The sequence below is a fragment of the Chlamydotis macqueenii genome, chromosome 1, assembly GCF_036417535.1.
Source record: "Chlamydotis macqueenii isolate bChlMac1 chromosome 1, bChlMac1.mat, whole genome shotgun sequence".
In the NCBI taxonomy this organism is placed as follows: Eukaryota; Metazoa; Chordata; class Aves; order Otidiformes; family Otididae; genus Chlamydotis; species Chlamydotis macqueenii.
In genome coordinates, this window is record NC_141556.1 from 47,101,090 (window position 1) to 47,126,083 (window position 24,994).

General features: G+C 36.0%; 1 long non-coding RNA gene across 8 annotated transcripts in view; it reads left to right on the forward strand.

Moving 5' to 3' along the window:
- LOC147602015 (uncharacterized) overlaps positions 1-24,461 on the forward strand; it is a 32,704-nt gene extending 8,243 nt beyond the window's left edge. For 2 of the 8 annotated variants that reach the window (XR_015258802.1, XR_015258807.1), the window contains 6 exons: positions 2,296-2,336; positions 4,127-4,274; positions 12,512-12,578; positions 16,280-16,390; positions 18,884-18,963; positions 23,279-24,461. This is a non-coding gene — a long non-coding RNA (uncharacterized LOC147602015). Of the gene's footprint in view, positions 1-2,252; positions 2,337-4,126; positions 4,275-12,511; positions 12,579-16,279; positions 16,391-18,883; positions 18,986-23,278 lie in introns of all 8 variants that reach the window. The other 6 variants (XR_015258809.1, XR_015258797.1, XR_015258801.1 and 3 more) reach the window with 5 other exon arrangements.
- The last annotated feature ends 533 nt before the right edge of the window (positions 24,462-24,994 follow it).

Genomic DNA, 24,994 nt, shown 5'->3' on the forward strand with positions numbered 1-24,994 from the left:
AGTTTGTCATCCATCCCTATTCAACGAACTGTAAAAGTAGATATAGCTTTATCTCAGATTTACCTTAAGCAAAACCAGTTTAGCAGACTGTTAATTTAAAATCAGACTAGTTAATTTAAAAATCAAAGCAGAACAAATGCTTTTTCTATTTTTTACGAGATTATAGCTTTCCCCACTTTTTTCCTCCCCCTCCCCGCTTAAAAAGCATGAAATTTTTTCTCTTGTCTGTGATCTTTCCAGAAAGACTTGACTGCCTTCAAAAGAGGATGTCTGCTTCCTAGAGGATGTATGGTTTCACCTGTTTCTGAGCTATATGTGTTAGAAACATGAGGTTCTTAAATGCCTGGCTGTGGTGTGAGGGAAGCAAGGCTGAAGTGCAGATCCTCAGTAACCCTGCTCAGCTGTTATTTCCTCACGTATGCAGGACTCTCTTCCACAGCACCCTACACTTCTGCTTGTCAAGATCTCATGGCACTTAAGTTTCTATCACTACATGCATGCCCTATTCTAAGTCATTAAAGCACTGAAGTGCTCAGTTCTCAGCCTGCAGGCGATGGGCACACTTGAGCTTGTGTTCCTATGGAGGCTCACTCCCTTTCTCATTCTTATAAGGCATTTCGAAGATCCAGCCTTGACAAAACATACATCAAGAAAAAGAGATGTAATCTCTTTTTTTTTTTTTTTTTTTTTTTTTTTGGTGTAGGTTGGTTGGGTTTTTTTTTTTTGGGTGTGTGTAACAATCTGTTAGTATAGGTTTACTTTGTATGCACAAGTATCAGGTCTAAGGCTTGCCTCTTGGTTTGAGACTGCCCTCAGAATGTGCAGAGGCTACGTTTGAAGGCATGCTCCTCATACTCTCCTCTTGAGAATATTCTATTGAGAGCAATGGGGATTCAGTTTAGATCTTCATCAGGACCCAAGCTGTTAGAAGTTAGGGGAATTCCCCTGACACTGGACCCATTCACAGTACATCTGAGAACTTGCATTGCCTTTCAAGCTGCTTTATCTCATCTTTATTGAAAATGACAGCTTTGTTGTTTTTATTTAATTCTCTCCTGTATTCACAGAGAAAAGCTTGTCTGTGTGGAACGTTTGTGGGTTGGTTTTTTTTTTTTTTTCCTGCCTGGGCAGATCTATTTTGTAAAGAAATAAAAAAAAACTTTTAAACAATCTAACAGCTAACTATAAGGATTTAGTTTTTAAATATCTCAGAGTTCTGACCTGCAAGAGCTACGTATTTAATTATTCTGTTTTGAACTCATACCCCAGATATGTCTTATTTGAGGAAAAGATCTTGAGTAGATTTATCCGAAGTGTGGGTTTTAGATAAGTCTAGATGTGGAAAAAATGTTTTCCTCCTCCTTTTGTCACTAGTATTGCAGAGTAGGATTGTTTTGGTTTTTTTTTTTTTAGTTCTGCAATATGAATCTGGTAAAGAAGGTGTTTTGTTTCAGTTTTCTTTTAGGGAAAGACGTCTGTTCTGATAAATGCTTATAGGTTATCTCTTAATGTGGAAGACACGCACACTCGAACAATTAATCCAGGAAAAGATTTAGTAGATTTATGAAAAAGATCTTACATTCTTCCATAATTATAGAAGAAAAATATGAAATAGATTGGATATAGGCAGCCATAGTCATGGAAAATATTATATTAAGATCTAAGCAGCAATGTAACCTATAGGTGATACAATGTGCAATGACAATGGTGATAGGGCAAATAAGCAACAGGCAAAACCAACTCTCGTAAACCTGTTGAGTCATTTTTTTCAGAAATATAATTGTAGTGAAATTCAAAATTAACATGATGAGAGAAACCATGGGGGGAGGTAAGGAGGAGGGGAAATTATACATGTATATAATATATGTATATGCAGTAGTTACATGCACATGCATATATGATTACATATTAATATATAATATTGTCTAATAGGTATTCTATATGTGTTATACAATGCATGTGTGCATAAAAGTTTTAGGGCTGTTTTACTACATTGTTATTCATACATTTAAATGAATTTTTTAGGAGAGTCTGTGTCTCTGTTCGTTATTTTTTTTTCATAACACTGTTAAATTATCTTTTTCTCACTTTTCTGCATTGTTTTAAGGCAAAAAAGCACATTGGACCAGGTCATGTAGGAGGAGGTTTTTTAAATTTTCAGAAAGATTTCTTATAGCCACATAAATAAGTTAACAAATGAGTAAAGTAGGAAATTAAGTGTAAGGAAGGTTATGATTTTTTTTTTGTACCAGCTGCACCCCGATAATTGCTTGAGCCCATGTTTTTATTCTACAGTGAAAGGAGTTAAATGAAAGGAATCTAACAATGTGCTAAAGGTGAGTTTCCAATCAAATAATGTGTTACAAATTCATGACACGCCTGTTTCTCACCATGAGAGAATGGAAATCATGTAATCTCTCTTAAGTTTTTAAAAAATATTTCTCAACCTGCCATGTTACTCAAATTAGTAATAAATAAATTACAAAAAATATCGTTGTAGTATTTGAGTGGAGTAAGTATTGTGCAAGAGATGACTTTGATTAAGTGGATTTTTGTACAGCTAATGTAGATTTTTACTGTATTCCCTACTGAAATAGCATTTCCAAAAAAAATGTTTCATAAGCTGTAATCACAGTTATTTTCACAGATACACAATTTTTACTATGTAAAAAAATTGGAAACATTAGAAATGGAAATTGTGTTTCTACTTACAATTTGGTTGCTCTTTTCTTCCTCTTGACTAATTGCAGTTGGAAACAATACTATCCAAATAACAGCACTCATTTAATGATAGGGTTTTGGATTTTTTAATCTCTAATGAGTTATACACATGAAAACACATTATTTCCAGAAAAGTTCATGTGGGTTTATAACAGTTTGACTATGTAAATACTTTTCAGTTAGAATTAGCAATGAATTCATTTAATTTTGAATAAAATCCTGCTTGAAGATTAAATTTGGGATGAGATTTTTAAAATATTTGTATTTTTAATATGTATGATAGATAAAGCGATGGAGGGAATATAATTTTGACAAGCCTAGTCACAAATTCTGCAGACATAAGCTTCAGTGGGTAGCATCTTTGATGACAGTGATATATAAAAAGGAGAATATTTGTAAAACCTGTAATACTATTATACATAGTTTTCTGTGTATCTAGAGCTACATCTCCAATCCTTGTAACAGACTGAGAATCTGAGGAATGGTTTCCAAAGAAACCGAAGATAACTCCTGAAAATATGCTGATTTATAAGTTGTTACAGTCAGCCTGTTAATAATTAATGCTGCTAATATTACATATTTCAGAATAGTATGCAAAAAGTTAAACTCTTCAGAGTGTCTTTATAATCCCTATGTTTATTTGACCTTGCTGGAGTTTCATCTTTTATTCTGCATTTCTAGAGGTAAGCACTTCTGATGACCATTTTTATAGTAGGTCTATAAGATCTCAGCTTGTTAGAATAAACACTAGACTTCTTTTGGATGATTAGAAGCAAACACTGAAGATGTGGCCTGTGATTTTCCTCCTTATTGTACTTTTACATAACAAAAATAAAAAATCTTAGCTTTTAAGGTCAAATATGTTAAAAAGTTAGGATGAAATACTGCACTCTGTGAGAATTTTGAGTGGAATCTTTTCCAGTAGACTTCACTTATCCTTGAAATGCTGGCTAATGAATGAAATGAAGCCCAAATTATCTTTATGCTGAGCAAAACTGAATTCCATGTACATATTATGTGTGTAACTTGCATTGAAGACTTTAACAGTCATATAAAAAATGAAGTTGTTATGTCTTTTGCCTTCATTGAACTTTAGGAGACAGAAATTTCTACTCACAGTGGATGTAAAAATCTCTAATTTCTCTCTATTGGTGTCAGGAACCATGAGTCAAAGGCCAGCTTGTGGCACTTCTAAGCCTTCAAATATTTTCACTACGTATATGTTTTATCTATTTCTTCCATTTCCCCATATTCCATAATTCTTTGTTAAGTTTAAAAAAGGGTATATATTCTTGTCTACTTACAGACAAGAGCTCTGATATACTCATAGCGTCTTACTGCCTGCTAGTATTGTTTTAAACAATCTGACAAACAGTAGTTATGTCATTTATCCCTTCCTTTTCAGGACCAGCAACACGGTCAAGAAGCTTGCTATGGAAGTACTGCTCTTCATTTTTAATGTCAAACAATGTAGTATAAAAAAAAAAAATTAAATTGTGAGTCGTCTTCAGATCAGCTCCTACCTCCTAGAGGAATTTACCCCAGGATTTCAGGTCAGCAAACAAGTATATTCCCTTATTTGAGTAGACTGAGAACCTATTTTGCCCTAGGAAAATTCCCTTGTGCCACAGGAGCAGTTACTTGTCCTGGATGTTAGATGGTGTTAGGTCTTCTGCATCTGCAGTCTATAGAAAAAGAATTATGAACCTCTGAATTTTGCTGACTTTTTTTTTTTTAAACAGGAAGCTGGCATGGGAGGTAGATGGTAGATCTGATCTGTGTTGAACCTGTGAAGCAACATGCTGGTGAGAGTTGTCTAAGCAATGAAATTTTCTAGTCTAACTGTATCAGACAGCTCTCAACTGAGAAGCAATGAAAGCCTGCAGTCCACCCGAGTAAGGCTAAATTAGATGGCTAATCTCTCTGTTCGAGATATAGTGCCAACAGTTGTCTAAACTTCTCTTTAAGAAAGGTCTTTTTCCTCAACCTTCTGTACAAAGAAAGGACATACACCTACATGCACAGCTGCCATGTTTGTAGCCTGTCCAGTCGTGCCATGAGCTATCCAACAGTTGGACATGCTCAGGCACGTAAGTCCATGCATCCAAGGAGGTTCTCAAGTCTGAGCTTGCACTGCCAAGTGCTGTCTTTAGGGACCTGCCTGATTTGTGAGAATGGGACTGCACTGTTAACCAAAACATACTAAAGTGGCAATGGGAACCTTTAAAAATTATTTCCTTTGGTAACTATGTTGCTTTTTTTTGCTGCAAGTTGGTCCAGTTTTAGACCAATAGTTTGCATTTCTTCACTGTCCTTATCAGGTCAGCACATTTTCTTTCTTGCTGGTAGTGATGTAGGTGTATATCATAAAGAACAGGAGCTATGCATCTCCTCTAGAGGCAGATTGTAAAATGTTCTGTGTGGAACTCAAGGCACCGACGTTCTCACTGGGCAACTGCTGTCATACAACTGACAGACGATACACTTAGGGAAATGAATGAATACAAATAAGTTATCCCAATTGTAACAACTATTCATATTATACAAGACAAATTTGTATATAGATTGTTTAAAAATGACTCCCCTTCTTCAGAAAATTTATGTTTAAAAGAAGAGTTAATTATGTCAAGGGACATAGAAAATTATTTATGATATTCCTAAGAGTCACATTTGGAGTGATTTGACAGTAGAATGGATAATAAATATTCTTAAGTAATGCATTGCTGAAAAAAAGCTAGTGTATAGAGCTTTCTTGTGTTTTGTTCAAATCAACTTTTGATGATGCAATTAATTTTTGGGGATGTCAACACAGGAGTCTCACTGGGACAGGGAAAATCTGCCAGGATTTTTGGTGGATGCGCAGCAGGTTCAGAAAAGCTGCATTGCTGGAAACAGTGTGGCCACCAAACTTGTAATTACTTGGTAATTAACCTTGTGAATAACCTTGTAAATTTGATCTTCTTAGGAGATTTGCTAATTCTCTTAACAGTGAAGTAGCCAAGAACATACAATGAGGAGAGTCAGGGCCAAAAATCTTTCAATTTACTGGAAAGTACTTTCAAAAAGTAAACAAACTCTGTCAAAGCAGAATCCCAGTTTTCAGTCAGATGAGTTTTAATATCTTTATGAGAAATACCATGTGCAATTATCTTTTACCCCCACTGAAAGATAGCATTTAGTCATAAATCAGAATTCTAGAGGTGCTTTAACTGAAGCATAATTTAGAGACACACGTGCTAGATTCTCAGTGCTGTTCAGTAAAACATCATTGCAGTATTTCACATATCTTGGTAATGCCAAGCTTGTCTTCTGCTTGCAGATGAAAATACTCGTTGTCTTTGTAAAAGATTCACTAGTTTGGGTTACATTCTTGTTCTAAATCCTATTACTCCAAAAATGGAATGTTGGAGTCTCAAAGTAACACCGATTTAGGCCATTGACAGGATGTACTTAGTAATTTGTTTTAAGCTTGCTATGAAAATATACATGCATTAAAATACAGTGATGCAAAAATGAGAGTCAATTTTATAATTGGTAAGACTTAAGAAATACTTGGAAAAAATTTCCATTTCAGCAACTAGGGTTGAAAGGATAAAGAAGTTCCTATCTCTGAATATAGGTAACAGACTGCTGCATCACTTCTCTTTTTATTCTATTCTGTGCTGTTTTAATTTTAGTAGTCACATGAAATTATGGCTCAGTTTCTTCTGAGGTAAATCCATTGTATCCTGCAATACTTTCAAAGTAGTCTATCAGAGAGAAAGATAGTGGCAGTTACCAGTATTTAACTATCCCTCTCTTCCTTCTCTGAAAATCAATGTTATTGTTATGTTTATTTACAGGATTTAAAGGTAAACCTTTGTGTAATACAAGCCTGATATCTCTTTTATCTGAAAATTAGTGTTTCATGTGCAAATATAGCAAGGAACTAAGGTATTTTAATAGCTTGCCACTGGAAAAAAAAAAAAAGACTGAAAGACTTTCTAATTTTTTACATTAAAAATGTGTTTATTATTTGGTCCAAACAAAGTTTTAATTATTAGTACAAACTAACAGAATTAAAAGAAAAATAGCTGAATGAAACAAAAAAAAAGCTAAAACACGAACATTAAGGATGATTTATTAGTTCCCATTGCAAAAAAGCAAAACAATATTTTCTGCAGTAGAGATTTTTCTATTTAAAAAATGAAGTCAAGATTACAGTAAAGCTAATTCCTATTACAGTCCTGAAAACTGAAAAATATTGGAGAGTATTATCTGTGTATAACTAAATCCCAGAAAGACCTTCCATCTTTGGAGACCAAGGAAAAAGATTAATGAATCTCTGGTTTTGCTTTCTGATTTCCAGTTTACTGTACTGCACAATCTTAGCTCATGCACTTTCAGCACTGAGATCCGTTTTCATAAGCAAGTTTTCTATAAGTAGGAGCAGAACAATTGAAAGGAAGAAAAAAGTGATGATACAGTACCAAAAATCTACTTTTAGTTTATTGGAGCATCTGGAATATACTAACTTTACTGAGTCTTATTTATTAGTGATACAGAGTTCAAGTTATCACCGATAAGGGTGTATAACCTCAATTTTTCTATTAATAATTTTTAAACGAGACTGAAGCCAGCTTTTAATGCTACAAGCTTCTAAATTGCTGCACTTAGGCAAGACCTATTATAGGTTATGGAGAAATAAACTTTGGTCTTCTCTTATTTGCAGATCGGATTAATTCTTGTTCTGACATCCTGAAACAGTAATCTCTGTTGGAAGATCTCTGTGAATTGGACATTCATAAAATGTCATAGAAGTAATAACTAAGATTTTGGCTTTTTTTTTTGGGGGGGGGGGGTGTGTATGTTCAAATTTATTTGGATTTTTTTAGACTTTTTTTTTTTTATAATAAAGTAGCTATTTTTAAGGGATGTGTGTAGCTTGTTTGTCTATGTGTTGCATCCCTTAAAGCTCTGTAGGTGTGGAGTAAATACTCCCTGCCTTGCTGACGGTAGTCCCAATTCCCAAACTATTTTCTGGAAATATTTTAAGCAGACCAGCTGGGACTGCCTTTTGGTGTGGTTTACCTTTTTTTTTCCTCTTTTTTTTTTTTTTTCTTTACATTATGTATTTGTACTAATTTGGGAGACAAAATTGGCTGGTGCTTACAAGCAAAATGCCTCTTTCTATGCCACTGTTTGATAACAGACCCTGAGAGCAGAGTGTAGCCATGAGTAGCACATGTAGATGACATTTGCAAGTGAGAACCTGGCTCACACTGCACTTTTACAGGAAACACTCATTGCGTGACAGGATTTGTTTGGATTTGGCTCCCAACAGATGTGAAATTCCAAGTTTTGCAAATGAGACTCTTCTCTTTTTTGATAAATATTTATCTTCTGAGTCACTAATGACCATATATATCTACCCTTTGAGTAGAGATTCAGAAATGATAGAGCATTAGTTTCATTCTTCAAAAGGTTTTGCTATATGAATTTGAAAAATATCAGTTTCTTTGACTGTTTTCATCCTATTTCAAATGTTGGATAGAGCAACATTTTCTTTTAACTAACTATAATTTCATTACAGTTTTGGTAAGTAGATCCAAATATTACTTGTGCAAATGCACCACTTTGTTTTCAGACATTGCTTTTCTACAGATTCTGCATACTATATCCTTCATTTAGTTCTGCCTCTCTCTTAAATATTCTGGTCTGATTTTTCTTCCAGAAGTATTTTTCAATATTTTTGAACTGGTTTTTATTATAATGTATTTGGTTGTTGGGCACTGAAGAAATTAAGTATATCAAACACCAGAAGTCATCCAGCTGGATTTCTACCCTGTGCTCTGTATTCTATACAGTTTAAGAAGTTTTCTATCAGGTCTAAAGCCTATTGATTATTGTTGACTCAAGCTCATACTTTTCCCTTAAAATAGACAGTGAATTTGGTAAACTTTTGAGATAAGGTGAACTTCCTCCACAGACCGTTGAATCAAACAACATACTGGATATCCATGTTAAATGGAACCAGGACATAATATTTGCATTTGTTATAAAGCATTTCCTAATGTTCTGCTAACAAAACCTGTGCACTGACTGAAATATTTATGAGAAGATCTGACTGAAAAGCAGCCCTGAAATGAATACCGGTAGCAGTAACTGTGCATTTCGTCTGCTTAGTTTTTGTGGAATGTACATACGTTAAGTCTGTCTTACTCATCTAAAAAGTGCAGATAGAGTTCAGGGAACTTTCTCAATGCCATCCACTGTATACCTAGTCTTTCTGGAAATCTGAATTGCCTGATTTTTCCTGGCATTGTTAGGGTATGCTTTCAAACATGACAAGCATTCTATAGAAGGTAATTATTTTTGTTAGAGAAATGAAAAACGTCCTCTGTAAAATCTTAATTAAAGAAGAGAGGCCAGAAGCCCTAATTTTCTGGTATCAGAAGATAACGTCCAAAACAAAAAAGTTTAAATGAGTTGATGGATTCAGCATTCCATATTAATCTGATGTGATGCATACAAACACAAATTCTCAGTTAAGTACCAAAGAATGTTAAATATTGCTCAGATACTTGTTTGAGACAATAACTTTGAGGTCATGTTCCAAGGATTACGTCTGTCTGCAAGGTATAAAGAGGAGCAAATCTTTAATTTCCCCCAGTCTCAGTTGGGTATAAAAGAACGAGGCTCTTTTGATGACTAGTGCCATGGCCAACATGTGGACATCCTCGCGCAAGCTATTTTTTAACCTGTCATTGCCTTTTTCCCTTTCACTAACAAACTTAAATTTCATCCCTGCAGGATTTAGAAGATCAGGACCTGCAAACAGAGAGAATAGAAGGGATAGGAAAAAAAAAATCTCTACCTTCCTTCCCAGCATTGTTCTACTTGTCCTGCAAGAAAGTATTAGTTGAATGATGGTGAGTCGGTTGGTTAGCACATTCACTTACCACAAAGTAGACCAACGCTTACTTCCAAGGAATACTTCAGTATTTCATATTAAGCAATCTTTGGAGCAGGGATTAGAAATCACATTTGATTCATATCTCTTAATGAGGAATTCAGTAATGCAGCACATTAATACCAAATTGTGTTAACACTGTTAGGATAAATTAGTTTCTAATAAATTTCAAGGGAAAATGATGTTACAAATAGCACCTGATTTCATTAAACTTTGTATTCTAAAGGACTCTGGAATGTATCTGAGTCTTAGAAGGGTTATTGGGGAGTGTGTATTTTAGTGAATGATTAATTAAGTCTGCAATAAACACAAAAATAATAGTCTGCAAATAGTTCTAACTAGTTCTAGCTACTTCTTGTAGGCCACCATTTAAGAAGGTATGTAAGAACTCTCATTAACTAAGCATGTAAATAGTTATAATAACTTCAGGAAGTTTACAGATATGCTCAATACAGGGAACATACTGAGCTCAGGACATCCAAGAAATACTATAGAAAATTGCTGTCAGGCTTAAAATTATAATTTCAAGTTATTGTTTCCAAGATTACTGTTTACTTTCTATGTTTTTATTGAAATTTTAGAGTGAAACTCTCTGAAATTCCAAAACATTTACTGGAACTGCAGAAGGTAGTTTCAGATAACATTCACTTCAGTTTGATAGTTTGAATTCAATTAATTTGGTTTTGTAAAAAGCTTTTTGATTGTAGCAAAATAATATCTAGTACTCTGCAAGCATTATCTATCATTTGCCACCAAAAAGAACGTAAATTCCAATGACATCTGATGTAGTTATCAGTAGTAAGTGCTACCTTTTAATTTTTTCTGAACACAGTTGATAATCTCTATGAATTTAACTATTAAAATTACTGAAAAACATATGTCCACATATATTTTTACATATTTGATTATTTCTTTTTGCATATCTTAGGTATATCTGTTTTATGGTAAGTACAATAATTAAAAAAAATAATTGGTTGTAACTCTTGATTCAGTGTGACTTCTCTAATGAACAGGAGTTTTTCAGGAATATTTAAAAAGCCATGTTTGAAATCATTAAGGATATGTGAGTTACTGAGAGTCATAAAAAGAATCCCCTAGGGACTCCTGAGACTAGTGTAGTCTTTTTTCCTAAGGCAAAACCCATAATATATAAGCTGCTGACAGCAGTTTTTCCAATCCATGCTTAAAAGTGCACAGTAGTTGGTTTATACAGCCTCCCTTGGTTATCTGTTGTGATGCTTAATTACCTTTACAAACAGATCAACCATAAGGAAAGCAGCCTGTCCTTCTTGCAGCAGTTTAACTTCTTGCTCCACTTGAGAGTGGTTTGGAGTGGATGTAGAGAGCAGTTTAGTCTCCTCCACTTCCTTGGTGTCTGAAAGGAAGGAGGAAGGTGCCTCCAGACGGGATGCGGATGGCTGTTACAGGCACACCTGTGGGAGGCTGGAGGTGAGGAGCTGAGCCCTGGGCTCCCTGGCTGTGCCCCACAGCCAAGCACTGAGCCCAGTCTGGTTTCAAATGGCAACTGGTGCTGTCCGTGCAGGTGAGTCCTGGCTGCTCTGGGGATGTAGCCACAACTGCAGCGTGAGTCACCTAGGCCAACGGCTGGCACTGTGGCTGTGTAGTGATATTTCACATTAATCATTTCCTTTATGAAGAAAATGTAGGGACATCAGTACTTCCAGTATGTTGAGTTCCTAAATTCTTACAGGAGACTGTACTGTGCTTGCAAATAACGGCCTTCTAGAGATGAGCAGATTGACAACAGGGATGAGACTTTTTTGCATTACATTTAAATTATGCAGTAGAAGGTGGTTTCTTTATATTTTTAGAGAATGAAAGATAAATTTTGCTTTTCCAAGTTTTGAAATAAAAATAGGCTTCAAATTTCTAGTCTTAAAAACAGTTCTTTACTAAATATAGCTACAAAAAATTATTATTTTAGGGTGATGAGTTTTTATTTTTCCTTTTATTTTCTATATACTTCACCTTCTTCTTACCTGCTGCTCCTCTTTGTAAATATTGATGACTGGATGTGTTTGGAAAAGAAATAATCTTATTAACTAAGAAGGAATTAATCAGAATTTTATCTAATGATCTTGTTAAAAAAAAATCCTCTGCTGTAAATTAATAATACTTTTTAAAAGCTGAAAATATATGTTTTTCTGAACAGTATTTAATTTAACTTAAAATGCTAGAACTGCTTTTTGTATGGATTCCATTCTCTTGGACATATAAAAGATAAATGACGTTTATCAGAAGAGCTACACTCTGACATAATCGGCTTCAATTAGTAAAATGACACAAAAGGAAACATAGATACCAGTGCAGATGAGAGGAAAACTCTAAATAATCTTTTCACATTCAAAGGCTGGCATACTGAACAGTATGAGAACAGAATAAAAGAAGATGGGATACAAGTATGAAGGAAAATATATGAGGAAAACTCTCATGAGGATTTTTACTGATTATTGCTAAAACCAAATAACTTTAAAATAATTTAAAAAACCAAAACCATTTTACTTATTATTGGTTCATTTTGTAAGGAAGGACATTAAGTATTATTCTTGACATTGCTAAATTCTTATCTCTTGCACTCCCTGGTCTTTATTAAGCTTTTTGGAAAAGAAAGACATTTACTTTAAATGCTTCAAAATATAGAAACATTGCAATTTGATTTTTTTTGTTTGTTTGTTTGTTTTCCAGGAGAAGAAAATTTAATTAAGTGTGGTTGGTTTTTTTTAAAAGCACTTAAGGATTATTGAAGACCAAAGGCAATATGATTATAGGAAACAAAGAACTTGTCAGCTTAAAGATTCTTCTTTGTTTTTCATTTAGATGTTACTGTGACAGATTATACAGAGGGATAGATGGGTGAAGTCACCTAGCCAAAGCTGAGTCAAAGGTAGGTTGCAAAGCCCTGTTTCTGTGCTAATGAATACTTTATCTTTTCTCCTTCAAAAATATTTCATTTTTTAATGACCATTACCTAAGCATTACAGTTTGAGCCTCTACTTACAAAGCCTTAATTAAATTGAATTACTATTTAATTAAATATTGAATAGTTTAGTATTTTTTATTAATCTGTACTTAGTCATTATACTGGTTTCTACTTTGGTTATTTGGTCTGGCTGTAAATGAAACTAAGGCTCTGTTTCACCCAGAAAAAGTAAAAAGCTTAACAGCGCAGTCAGGTTTTAGTATGATGTTAGCAGTAAGTAGTAGTACTATTATTTCACATCATATAATAGTAATTTTCTTTCAGGAAATTCTCTAGAAGCTGTTCTAACATGGTCCCATTACTGTCAATGTGAGAGAACAGATACTTTTAGAGAACAAAGAATAGAGTCATTGCAGAAATTGAAGAATGTCTAATAGTTTCCTCTTTGAAGAACAAATTACTTCATATAGGACAACCGAAGTGAAAGTGTAGCTTTCATGTGGAAATTAATCCAAATAATTTAGATAGTATGACTTATATTTTGAAAACACATATGGACGTGCCAACGTGCCATAGCTACATTGCTTACCCACAAGCAGGTTAGCAAGTATATGTACATGAATATATTTGTTAGGTGTAATAGCATGGCAAGAGGCAAATTAAAAATGCCTAAATGAAATACAGGTTTCATTATTTGCAGAAGTTAATTAAAATCTTGGTAAGATTTTTTCTTTGATGTTCTATACCTGATTGTTTCTAAAAATTGATACTTTTGATAAACTTCCTAGTATTGTGTCTAGCATCTTTAAAGATGCAGTTAGTTTAGTCGGTACCTTGTTCTCTATTCTAAAAGTTAACAATGCCTTTGTTGTTTAAACACAAAGCATGTCCCTATTGTCACCTCCAAATTCCATTTTAGCTGGTCTGAGAATTTAAACATTTTTAATTTTAGGACAAGTAGGACTTTCATGTCTAACTCCATAGAAGGCTATCATCTTTACCTTATGTTTTATCCACCTATATGCACCGCTGTTCAAATATCATTATTAGGTTGCAAAGGGATGCTCTTAAAATTTAGGAAATATTAGATGTAAACTTCCCTCTGCCATATTATGCCAGCCCACGTGTGTACTTTTCAGTTTTTAGTTATATTTTTAACCCTTAATCCAAAGATGCACTTACAATTAACTTTACAAATATTTCTTTACACTTTGTATAATCATTCACTCGGGCATAAAAAGATGGAGCATAAACAGAAGGTATGATAGAAGGTGTAATTGATTGAGTTAGAATTTGTCTGAGATATTCAAATTAACTCACATAATTATTTTATACTTTAACCATATACTATAACTATTCCTCTAGAACATAATTCCATTTGTAACAGGCTTGAGGCTAACCAAGGACTAATTCAAGAAAGAAAACCTTAGCAGCCTTCCAGTACATAAAGGGGGACTACAAGAGAGCTGGGGAGGGACTTTTGACAAGGGCATGTAGTGATAGAACAAGGGGTAATGGCTTTAAACTGGAACAAGGTGGATTTAGATTAGGATTAAGGAATAAATTCTTTACTGTGAGAGTGATGAGGCACTGGAACACATTGCCCAGAGAAGTTGCCCCATCCCTGGAAGTGTTCAAGGCCAGATTGGATGGGGCTTTGGGCGACCTCATCTATTGGAAGGTGTTCCTGCCCATGATAGGGAGGTTGAAACTTGATGATCTTCGAGGTCCTTTCCTACCTAATCCATTCTATGAGAATTACTTAATGAATGAATACAGGAGAGACAGCAGCTTGATCTATTAAGGTGTTCAAAAATTTAAACCAATGAAGATGAAGGATCTACATTCCTCCTAAAGGATCATTTGAAACATGTACATTGGTAAAGAACAAATTTAAAGTGATATTTTGTAACACAAAGGAAAAGAGCTGCTGTTACAGGACTGGCCATGCACCAAGGTTTGTGCTATTGTCAAGAGGATATCCTCATAGAGGGTTCAGAGGTCCAGAACAATTAAGTAGTTTAAAAATGTCTCCCAGAGAACAGAGAAACCCTTTATAGAGAACAAAAGGGAGCTGGAAGAAATTATACAGGATGTGTACACATAGATCACAGCACAACTGAGATCACCACCAACGTGTCTGCCCTAACTGATGAGGAGAGTGTTCAGGGAAATGACAGATTATACTTGGAAATGTTTATTACGTTTTGTTGCTTAACTCAGCATCTTGCAAATAGTGTTGAGCAGTGTTTCCCCACAGATGTGCAACGAAGATAAAGACTCTGAGAAAAGGAAAACTTACAAAAGTTCTCACTTACAGAAAAGTACAAAATTTATTTCTCCATGGGTACTTCCAGAGAGGGATACAGTTCTACTCTAAAGAAAACCAAATTTAGAGTATTTTGAGCACTAATGAAAATTGCAAATATAATTCATCCCAAGACATTTGTTGTTGTACTTTGAAACCCACACTGAAGATGGCTGTATCTGTGTTGGACAACCTCAGCTTTGAGAAAATGGAAAAGAAAAGAACAGGCCTGATTTATCTTCTTTACTTTTTACTTGTTAGGATATGTCTTTATGATTTGGTCATATTATTTCTACTTTGATTCAGTACCTCCAAATACATCAAGATGTATACATAATTTTGAACAGGTAATTTGACGCATGCAAGAAAGTTCTATGTCTTTAACTAAGGCTGGATGAAACTGATTATAAATCACTTGCTGCTGTTGTTTAAAATGGGCTAGAAAATGAATGTAGATTGGAGACACAATCTTTAGAACATTTGCAAAAAGTGCAATTAATCTAAGTACAAAGTTAAATTTACAGCAGCATATTTTAACCTAAACCAAGCAAAGAATATAGGCAGTAGCAGATTAAATAGAACATTAACTGTGCAATGTACTGCTCAATTTAAGATACTCTGGAGAATGATTGAAACTATCAGAACAGGTTGAATAAGATGGCAAGCTTCCAGCCTCTAGGATCAAGTAATCATAGAATAACAGAATGATTGAGATTGGAAAGGACCTCTGGAGGTCATCTAGTACACCCGCACTTCTTAAACTAAGGTTAGCTAAAGCAGGTTCCTCAAGTCTGTGTCCAGTTGTGTTTTGAACATCTCCAAGGATGGAGATTCTGCAACCTGTCTGGGCAACTTGGTGCCACCACCCTCACAGCAGAAAAAAATCTTCATCTGTTGAAGTAGAAATTCCAGTATCTCACTTTGTGCCCTTTAACTGAGCACCGTGGCTAAAAGTATGACTTCATTGTCCCCTCCCCACCCATCAGATATTTATACACATTGGTAAGATCCCCCTGAGCCTTCTTTTCCCCATGCTGAATGCTCCTAGCTCTCCCAGACTCTCTTTCAGGTGCTCCAATCCCTTAACTATCTTTGTGACCTTGCAAGGAATTCACTCCAACAAGTCCATGTCATTTGTGCTGGGGAACCCAGGACTGGGATACAACACTCCAGGTATGGCCTCACCAGTGCTGAGAAGAAGGGAAGGATCACTTCACTCAATCTGCAGGCAATACTTTGCCTAATGCAGCCGAGGAAGCTTTTGACATTCTTTCCAGCAATAGTGCATTGCTGACTCATGTTTAACTTATTGTTCATCAGGACCCCCCTCAACCTTCTTGTTGTCCCATTTCTCTAGGCTGTCCAGGTCCCTCTGAATGGCAGCACAAGCTTCTATTACATCAGCCACTGCTCACAGTTTTGTGCCACAAGCAAAACTGCTGAAGGTGCACTCTGCCCCACTGTTCAGGTCAGTAACGAAGATACTAAATAGAATTTGTCCCAGTATGGCCCTTGGGTTGCACCACTACTGACTTTGACCTCAGGCTACTGATCCCAAACCTTGGAGCCCAGCTAGTTTTCAGTCCACCTCACTGCATTTGCCTAGACCATACTTCATCAGTTTGTCATTAATGATACTGTAGGAGAATGTCAAAAGCCTTACTGAAGTCAAGATAAACAGCATCCTGTGTGACCTGACCTTGCTTCCACTTCTTGTATATTTCCTTTTTAAGTCTGGATTTTTTCAGGACCTTATTGCTTATTTATGAAGACCTCCTGCCACACTTACTTGATTTCTTACTCATCAGGATGGACTACTCTTGAGCTTGTAGGAGGTGATCCTTGAAAATCACCTAGCTCTTTTGGAACTCTCTTATCTTCAAGACCATATCCCATAGACGTCTTCCAATCAGATCCCTGTGCAGGCCAGAAGACTGCAAAAATTGTCTGGAGTGGTTCCCTTGACAGCCTCCAGGTAGCAATCCCTAAATTATTTAAGAAAAAGCGGCCTTCCCTCTGCCCCAGTTAATATTATACAGCACTAAGCATTCTTTGTTGGTGGCGGAGAGAGGTGGCAAGCTTGTACAGTCTTTCTGCATGCCATGTTCCTATTTCTATCCCACCCACCTCCTGCTACTATATTCATCTGTAAAAACAGCAATGTTGAGTAAACTTTGTGCTTTATATGTACACCAAACTGTGACTAAATAAAGCAAATATGTATAAACCAGTTTGTATTCACCAGGCAAATTATTCATTTACATTAAATTATTTTCCTTCTATTGGATAAACAGCAGATAACGTGTGTTTGTTCTGGCTTTTTTCAGCCGTGTTATATTCACAGGGGTCTATTTGTCAAGAGATTTGGGTATAATTTGAATAGTTTACAGTGAAATATGGATTTAGATATGTAACTGTTAGTCCTTATAACCCAGTGACATAGACTGGTGGGAAAAAGAAAATCAACCTGATAAAATGTGTACTGAAAAAGGCAGCAGTCAGACACTGATCCATATTTAGCATGGTTGCTATGGAATAGCACAGATTAACATGCTATCAACCGGTGACATGTTTTTCAAGAACTGGAAATTAAAAAAAAACCATAGAAATGGACAGATGAGACTCCCGAGAAACCTATGTAGGTGTTGTATTTCAGAAGAACAGTGCAGGTGATACATACGGGACAAATCCACAATTGCCAGACTCTGTGAAACATGAAGGGAGTTGTTATATATCCACCCTAGTTGGACACATAATGGAAAGGAGTCATTGGCATATTTTATATGTTCAATTGTTGAGGATAAGGAACATTTATTCTACACTTTTTCCTGGGAAGAAATGTTAATTTAAGACATGTAAGCCCCAGGATATGGTTCTGTCAGAATAAATGACCTTGCCATCTCTCAGCAACACTCATAACCAAAGAAGTTTTTCAAGTCCAGATTGCAGAATAAGGTATCTCAGAGGCTAACTGAACAATTTTAGAAGTGTTTAAAGCTCTGTATTGCCAAAGTGCTCACTGTTGTTGGTGCTATGCTAACCTGGCAAGCAGAGATGTACCATTGGAAACTGTCTTTAAAGCAGCTTAGCTTTGGAGACAGGATGTCTGGGACAAGGTTGTAGATATTGGTGTCCTGTTAAAAAGCTGCGATTGTCAGAGAGCAGATGAAGCAGAACTTTGACAAATTTAAGTAAGCCAGACAGCTCCTCCTTCCCACTTGCTAGATCTTTGGGCTTGGTTGCAGGTATTTTACAGTGGGCCAGCCCTGCTGTTCAAACGATCACTGGTACAAGCACTGTGAGACCTTCTTAGCAATGTGTTTTTGTGGGTAAATATGCACTTCCATATTGCCTGTGTTAAAACTGAATTCCTGCCATGAAAAATTAATGGTGTATGTTGTATTATTCATTAGGAAAAAGTTTTGCCTGACAATTGTTTCTTTTTAAGTAGGTGATCCATAGTGTAAATGAAATGTCACAAGAATATAGTGAGTGCACAATCTCAGAGTACAGTGTTTGGTCTCTTGGTCATATCTTGCTTTTTGGTCATACATTGCCTACTACTTGCAAAATTCAAATAATCTGTATTTCACACGAATACTTGGAGGGAAGAGACCAACTTTTATCCTGTTAGATCTTCATATGATATTCTTTTCTCTTTTGGCTTACCTATGTACATAATGCATAAACCAGAAACATTTAAACTCCTTGGATATCTCGGACACATCACTAGAGCCTACACATAACGTGGTCCACCACCCCCCCGCCCCTCCACCCCTGGCAAAACTGCTACATGGTCACCTGAATTTGTCTTTTATTAATTTGTAGGAAAAAAAGTTATAGGAAAAAGCCTGTAATTATGTAATTTTGCAAAGGAGAGCGAAGAGAAATGCTTTTATGAATATTCACTGCAAACTGGTGTTGGTATGATGCTGCCTCTTTTATCTCTTCACTTACACAGGAGCAGGATGAGATTTCTGGTACAATCACATCAGGAAACAATGGATAAAGGAAGTGTTCATTAACAGAGGTTTATTTTAGGTCAGAAAAGTCAGCCATAACAGTAAGATATGCGTGCATATGACACTCCATAAAGTATTTCTAACTACATAATATTTTTCTTTCGGTGTATACCTCCAGGGATCATCTGTCAGTGTGACTACTTACTCCAGCTTACTTTTTAGGCAGAACTAACTATTTTCATTTCCCATAATAATGTTTTCTGTCCACATGAGCTCTTCTCCTGCTGTGTTAGAGTTCATATGGATAAATTGTACACTGGGAATCTGAAACATCAAAATGACTGAGTAGTTATTTGAAGCAATGAATGCTTAAATTTAGTTAGCAAGACTTTCAAGAAACATTTTAAAGTAGTCAATAGAAAAAGTATTCCAAAGACAGATGACATACTAATTCTGATGGCTGAACTACTGTTTTGCTGCTTCTATCTTAAATTTATGGTTTTGGTATTCCCTTTGAATTTATTTGTGTTTCTTTGAAATATTTGTAATTCTTGTTGGATAAACACTCTTGTTAATAGAGTGTTTAAGTGTGAAAGTTATAGTGGCAACACAGTTTTCAGTCCATCTAAATTTTCTGAGCTGGTACCTAGGTAACCTTTTGTTAAACTTTACATCTCACACTGATTTCAAAGGACTTTAATAGTGTGAGGTTTAAAAAACATTAGCAGTAATGAGCTTTTCCATACTAATTCTAGTTTACAAAAGGAATTTATTGCCCACCCCCCACCCTCCCAAATTGTTTTACAATTAAACTAACAAATCTGAAAGCTATAACCATTTATTTCTGTCAGGAAAACAAGTTAATGCTAAAAAAGTGCTACTATTTTTTTTTATTTTTTTATTTAGCAGTTTAGTTTGCAGATTAGCTAGTCCTTCAGCTAGAAATTCTGATCATCTTCGTTGCCCTCCTCTGGACTCGCTCCAACAGGTCTATGTTCTTCATATGTCTGGGCTCCAGAGCTGGGTGCAGTACTCCAGGTGGGGTCTCACAAGAGCAGAGTAGAGGAACAGAATCACCTCCCTCAACCTGCTGGCCACGCTTCTTTTGATGCAGCCCAGGATGTGGTTGGCTTTCTGGACTGCAAGTATACGTTGCCGGCTCATGTTGAGCTTCTCATTAACCAACACACCCAACTCCTTCTCCTCAGAGCTGCTCTCAATCCATTCTCCACCCAGCCTGTATTTCTGCTTGGAATTGCCCTGACCTGTGTGCAGGACCTTGCACTTGGTCTTCATGAGGTTTACACAGGCCCTCCTCTCCAGCCTGTCAAGGTCCCTCTGGATGGCATCCCATCCCTCAGGTGTGTCAACCGCCACACAGCTTGGTGGTGTTAGCAAACTTGCTGAGGCTGCACTCAATCTTACTGTCCATGTTGCCAACAAATAGGTTAAATAGGGCCGGTCCCAATACCGAGCTCTGAGGATCACCACTCATCACTGGTCTCCACCTGGAGACTGAGCTGTTGACTACAACTCTTTGAATGCACCCATCCAGCCGATTCCTTATCCACTAAGTGGTCCATCCATCAAGTCCATGTCTCTCCAGTTTAGCGATAAGGATGCCATGCGGGACAGTGTCAAATGCTTTGTACAAGTCCAGGCAGATGACATCTGTTGCTCATCCCTTATCCACCAGTGCTGTAACCCTATCACAGAAGTCCACCAAATTGGTCAGGCATGATTTGCCCTTAGTGAAGCCATGCTGGCTGTCACCATCCACCTCCTTACTTTCTATGTGCCTCAGTATAGTTTCCAGGAGGATCTGCTCTATGGCCTTGCCAGGAGCAGAGGTCAGATAGTCTGGCCTGTAGTCTTCCTTGTTTCTCTTTTGAAAAACAGATGTTAGACTTCCCCTTTTCCAGTCAGCAGGAACCAGACTGCCACATCTTCTCAAATATGGTGGACAGTGGCTTAGCAACTTCATTCACCAGTTCCCTCAGGACCCCTGGATGCATCTCATAAGGTCCCATGGACTTGTGCACCTTCAGATTCCTTAGATGTTCTCACACTTGATCTCCAAGAGTGGGTGATCCTAAGGTTCCTTTTTTTTTGAAAGAACATGTGGCAGGGACTTCTGCTTAAGTTAGGAGTAATCATCTACAGTGTATTCATAAAACACGAGAAAAACTTGAACACTTCCGTTTTTCCTGTGGTATTTACCCAACAAAGAAAGAATTATCTTTTAAAATGTGTTTTAAAATTATGTTTTGGGCCCACACCTGTAGTCAGCTCTGTTAGGGCCAGCAACCCGTATAAAAATCTCGTGATTTCAATGGATTGACATATGGCTTCTGCAAATCAAAAAGTAAGTCTGTTTTCACAGATTATTCAGTCTTATGACTGTTTGCATTTCAGTTTAGGAAAATAAAGAAGAAAAACAGAGGAAATCCTACTGAGTTTTGAGGACACACTGAGTTCACATAGAGCTCAGAACTTGCAACAGCTCATAACTTGCAACAGCCTCTGTATTTCATCTCAGGCAGTTCATTATTCATTTTTATGAGGAAAATAAATTACTGATAGAGGAAGCACAACTTTGAGAGATGAATGGAAATGATTATTTACTATGCAGTAATTTGACATAGCTTGTTCAGATTGTAGGTGAGAGGTACTTTAATGTGAGAAAGGTAAGCTAATATTTGCCAGCAGTTACTCATATGACTGCTCCCTCCTTTACTGAAAGAGAAACTAAGTGCAAGCCATAATGAATCTTCTCTACACTTTCTTTCTTGGTAGATCTGCAAAAAAACCCTGTGAAAATCAGTATGACACATGACTTGTACGCATGGCCCATGATGTTAAGGTAGTCATTTAATTTTGACAAGGATGTTAAGAAGTAAAATTCACAGAAGGTTTTTACTTTTCTGTATGTGATGCCATCAGTATCCAACTCTGATGGATTTCTAAGAGAAATTCAGATATTCAGAGAGCAGAAAAGGATACTATTGTTTGTATTAGGGTGGCATCCGGGGGATATCCAAGAACAGAGCTCCATTGTGCTAAGTAGTATAGAAATGGAGTAACTGACATCATCTGCCCTGACAGGTATGCCAGGAATTTCTCAAAGATGGGAATTCAGAGGAGATAGCTAAAACTGTACAGGGCTCAACAGAGTACCAGATCAGACCTTAGAGTCACTCAAAGCTGTAAAGTATGCCCTGCTGATAAAGGGAAGAACTATGCTAAACTCAAGCCTTGAAAGTGGTAGAGCTGCATCTGTGGATAGCAGGATTACCTACAGGAAAAAATCGGAATCTTGATCTATGGCTCAGTAAATGCTTCAACCCATTTTTGGAGCAGGGTTCAGGGTTCATACCAAGTTGTATGGTTTTGACAGGAGAACATGAAGTAGAGATTCTTGGTTTATGAAATAACATTAAGATTAAATATTTAAAAGAAAATGCAGGAATAACTATTATAAATCCCACTAAAATGCTTTTTCATATGAGAGCAAGAGAACAAAGTCGGTCCCTGACATATACTCCCCTGAGCTAAGGAGAGATTTCAATTTTCTCAGAAGTCTTTCTATGAAGCTCAATTTTTATGAATCACAGTACCTTGTTCTTGCCAAGTTCTGCCCCTTGTGCTCTTCAGTTCTAGGATGTAGTTAAGAGACATTTCAGTTATCTTAAAGTAAGAAACATCTGGTGTCGCAATGTGCCAGCATTGCCAGGGATTGGCTTTCAAACTGAATTTTTGTTAGGCACTGCCTTAGCAAACATACTGTGTTTGTCAGCATTATGTAAAAAGGGGATTGTGTCACGTCTTTTTGTAATAGATAAATATTTTATTTTGGGAAAAATTGAAAAAAAAAAAGTTCTCCTAAGTGAATATTCTTGCAAATCAATCATATGCTTTTTACAAACATCTATAATATTAGGTAGTAAATAGTAAAAAGGTGTGCTACTTGTTCTTACTCTATGAGAACTCTGCTTGGTCTTTCATCTCTCTTTTTTTAACCTCACTATTATTAATTAATTAATTATGTGTCCTGGCACACATTTTTAAAAACTGAAAAATTATTAAATGATTCTTTTTCCCCAATACAGCCTATTTTTCCCCCAGTACATTCAATTTGGCAGATATAATTTCAATTAATATTTACAAAATCAAAGCAATTTTTAAAAGCCAAAAAAAGCCCTCAGAACATTGAGCTAAAAATGATGGACATGGCATGTTTATCCCTTACTAATACTTTCTAAATAGTTCTTGAACTTGCTGTCTAACTGCAACCAAATTTGTCAAAGGGGCAGAGGTATCAAAATTATATCACATTTCTATAAGCTTTGTAAAAATTTGGATAGATGAGAGATTTATTTTTCTTTCCTTTTTAGGAAAGGTTTCTGAAGGAGAGCCAAGGAAGGGTTTAACTGTGCTCTGATATGCTTTGGCACATGAGACAGAAGAGATCACTGCAGCACACCAGCACTCATACAGCAACCAGTCTAACTGGATGTGTGTCACCAGTGATTACATGTGGTAACTCGAAGCGTAAGAGGGAAACACACTGAAGGAGCTGGGTGTCCTGCAGAATGGCTCACGTGCAGAGTGGTTTTGACTTGCAGTGGGGGAACACTGACATATACATCATAAATCATACAGGAATAAGGCTTTGCATGTCATTAATAGACCCACTGGAGTAGAGTTCAGTTTACAGATTCTTGTTTTACTGCTTCAGTTCCTCATTTCTATACTTGTTAATGTAAGATAACCGCAAAAGGGAGAATTTACTGCTACTACTGATACTATTACTGCTACTACAAAAATAAGTGAGTAAATAAATGAAAACTGTAGACTTCGCACAGAAAGCAGTATAACAAATCTGACAACACTTTCTTTCTGAAGTAGTAATACTAGTTAACTGCAATATGATGTTTAGCTCTGCTATTACTGTAACAAGTGAATCCTCTCTTTGAATTGCCTGTACGCAGTATGCTGCCTGTCTTGAAAATCACAGGAACAATCCATATTGGAAATAACTGTTTGTTACCGTCTATAACTGTCAAACCCTTACATTTAAAGCAAGAATCTTACATTTCAGTGATACCCATTTTACTTTTTAAATTTAAGTCAAAGCCAGTAACTTGTAAAAATGAGAGCAAGAGGGACAAAAAACTAATCTAGTAAACTTCTTGAGTCCAGGATAAGGATTGACCCTTAACTTTTATATTTTAATTGGCTTTGTTTTTTGGCCGCATAGTACTGAAGTAAAAATGTTATGATCTCAGTTGTTTTTAACCAAGCAGTCTTATGCAGAAGCTGATTTACTTTATTTATTTATTTTTATTAGCAAACAATTTAGAATAAAGTTCCTCTAAACATTTTCTCCTAGAATTTGTCATTATGCATTTCATAGCGTATCTGTCTTTCTCTCCAGTTAGCTTCCATTTTTTCTTCTGACTTGGAATTCTTTTGAATAAATAGTTTACACAGAGTTGTATCACTTAGTTCTGTGATTTTTGCATGCATGCTTTTCCTTAAAGGTACTTCATATTGTTCCTATACTTTTTTTCTTAAGCAGTAAAGAAAACCCAAACTATTCTGCTGTACTTTAGTAACACTTGCTGCAAGTTAAAGATGCAGAGTTGTCTAAGATGATCATGTTTGTTTTCATGGGGTTTTAAAACTAACTCACCCCATGAAAGACCAGAAAGTTAAAATCAAACAAACACCTTGTTATTTAGATAAATAAGGTAAAAACATTATTGAAGTCTCTGAAAAAAAGACTGAATTTACAGTAGGCTCAGAAATCAGTACATCTTTTTTTTTTTTCAGGATATGGTAGAAGAGATCCTATTCCTTAATTTAAAGGCATTGCCTGAAAACATTGCTAACAATATTTTCAAAGATTTTTTTATTTGCAGAGACCATTTTGAAAAAAAATCTCTGCTGATTTCAGTCACAATAGGATTGCCCAAAGAAAATTAAAATCGTGTCCTGGATTTTTCTTTTTGTTGAAATGACTAGTTTTTATCTTTGTACATTTTTAGTTCCCAGTTTATATGTGATTTTGCTTATGATATGGTAGGGTTTGCATTATTTGTTACAGT